We start from the raw sequence: 2,500 nt of genomic DNA, 5'->3' as shown, positions 1-2,500 counted from the left end.
CTCTCTCATGTGGTCACTTGTTCTCTCTGTCTCTCGCTCTCGCTCTCTCATGTGGTCACTTGTTCTCTCTGTCTCTCGCTCTCTCGTGTGGTTTCTGTCCATCACATCCATTTTAGGGCTTAAGTAAGAAAAAGCTGAGTATATGGTCCTTGTCTTGCACGTGTGTGTGTGTGTGTGTGTGTGTTTTGTAGTGTGTGTGTGTGTGTTTTGTAATGTGTGTGGGTGGGTGTGTTTTGTAATGTGTGTGTGTGTGTGTGTCTTGCACGTGTGTGTGTTTGTGTTTTGTAATGTGTGTGTGTGTGTGTGTGTTTTGTAATGTGTTTTGCCGTTCTGTTTGAGTATTGATCAAAAGCTGTGTTTTAGCATCTTTGTTCCTCCATTGTGCGCGCCTTAAGAGTGCCACAGCAGAACATGTTCTATAGACATTTTAAAATGAATGCATCATGTACCTAAAGGTTTGCCATAGTTCATCTCATGCTCCTGCGATGTATTTTTAAACTATGTGTCTCTGCTAGTATGTGTGTGTGTGTGTGTGTGTGTGTGTGTGTGTGTGTGTGTGTGTGTGTGTGTGTGTGTGTGTGTGTGTGTGTGTCTTTTCTGTCTTTCTGCTTTGTTCATCCTGGCTGGCGCTGGATGTGTTTGTCTGCTCAGGAATCACAGAGGGCTTTGTGTGTTTGTGTGTGAGTGTGTGTGTGTGTGTGTGTGTGTGTGTGTGTGTGTGTGCGAAAGAAAGAAAGACAGAACGTGTGTGAGCGTGTCTGTCACAGCGGGAGAGCCCTGCCTAAACAATCCCGTTAAGCAGCACGCCTAGTCCCAATCCGGAGCTGCAGACACATCTTCAGTCATTCGCACACAACCCGTGGGTCTGAGCCCGTCTCATTTGGCCCGTGCTGGGGCAGCAGAACCTGATCCCACATCAGTGGTAGAGGGCATTAGGGAGGGCATCAGTTGTAGCGGGCATTAGGGAGGGCATCAGTGGTAGAGGGCATTAGGGAGCGGGCCGTGGTAGAGGGCATTAGGGAGGGCATCAGTGGTAGAGGGCATTAGGGAGGGCATCAGTTGTAGAGGGCATTAGGGAGCGGGCCGTGGTAGAGGGCATTAGGGAGCGGGCCGTGGCAGAGGCCTGTCAATGCATCCACTAATAATGCCTTGGCATTAGCAAACCACTCACATCCGAACCACTGGGGGCACTTTGTTGGTACAGACCTGTTGTTATTAGTGAGGTTGCAGGCCGGGTGTGTGTGCGGTTACCTGTGTGTGTGTGTGTGTTTGTGTGTGTGTGTGTGTGTGTGTGTGTGTGTGTGTGTGTGTGTGTGTGTGTGTGTGTGTGTGTGTGTGTGTGCGGTTACCTATGTGTACATGTGGATGAATCCTAATCAATCAACCTATAATGTCTCTGCTCTGAGTGGTTCGCTGTCCCAAGTCAATCACTGGTACCCAGCCCTGGTCAATGATGTCTACTCTGCACTCTTGATCTAATTGTGTGTGTTGTGCCCTTGAGGAAGGAGCGCACACACACACACACACACACACACACACACACACACACACACACACACACACACACACCGGCAGATGGATGAAGTGCCTAATGTGAGTGGCTGGAAAGCGTCTGCTTAGCACAATGCTAATGGGCGTCCCTCCGGTGTGGTGGCCTAATTAGGCAGACAAACTCCCATCTCGCCTCTACCACTCACCTCTCCCCCTAACCCCCGCCCCCCCCCTCCCCCCTGCCTCTGGCCACTGGGCTAAAGGACCCCAAAATACCCCCTCCTCCCTCCTCCCTCTCTGTTCCCTCTGTTCTCCTCCTCCCCACTGTTTGCTCCATATCTTTCTGTTTTCAGTGTTGGTTCAGGGACGATGTTTTCTTCTCCCTGCTCAGCCCTGATAAGGAAAAGGGTTCACTTAGCACCTCCTGATTAGTCTCCCCCTCCCTCTCCTGTGTGCTCCTGTGCGACTCGACTCTCCTTTCTTCTCCGAGGCCAGGCGGCCGGCTCTCAGCTGGGGTAAATGAACGCGCCGCGCCGCTCCGCTCCTAAGCGCTCTTAAGACTCTTGAGACGCACCTCCTCTGTAGCGCCGGAAAAGGTCACCGGAATAATCACGCTCTCCATCGGAGAGTTAAAATGTTTATACTCTTTATATCCTCACTAGATTAGCCGAGCTAAAGTTAGTCGAGGCTGTTTTCGAGCTCCCGAACACAAAGTGGGTGAGCTTATCACAGCGGATAGGGTTTCTTTAATAACATTGAGGTTCTTGTGGTCCTGCCCTTGTTATCTGGCGCTAATGAAAGCTTCTGAGGGATGCTGGGACTTTGCTCGACATATCTGCCATATCTCCGCGGCGTTCAGGCGTGTCTCACTGCTGTGTGTGATGTTACTGCTCAAGTGCTCCTCTCATCTGAATTTGCCTCTCCCTCTCTCTCTCTCTTCCTCTATTTCTCCCTCTCTCTCTCTCTCTCTCTCTCTTCTCTCTCACCCTCTCTCTCTCTCTCTGTTGAA

The 2,500-nt window shown here is 50.8% G+C and overlaps 1 protein-coding gene across 1 annotated transcript in view; it reads left to right on the top strand.

The window, feature by feature from the left end:
* gpc3 (glypican 3) overlaps window positions 1–2,500 on the top strand; it is a 111,419-nt gene that overhangs the window by 52,107 nt on the left and 56,812 nt on the right. The window lies entirely within an intron of this gene.

Source organism: Clupea harengus, chromosome 20 (assembly GCF_900700415.2).
Source record: "Clupea harengus chromosome 20, Ch_v2.0.2, whole genome shotgun sequence".
Classification (NCBI taxonomy): Eukaryota; Metazoa; Chordata; class Actinopteri; order Clupeiformes; family Clupeidae; genus Clupea; species Clupea harengus.
Note: the sequence above shows the minus strand (reverse complement) of the source record. Positions and strands in the feature narration are given on the sequence as shown.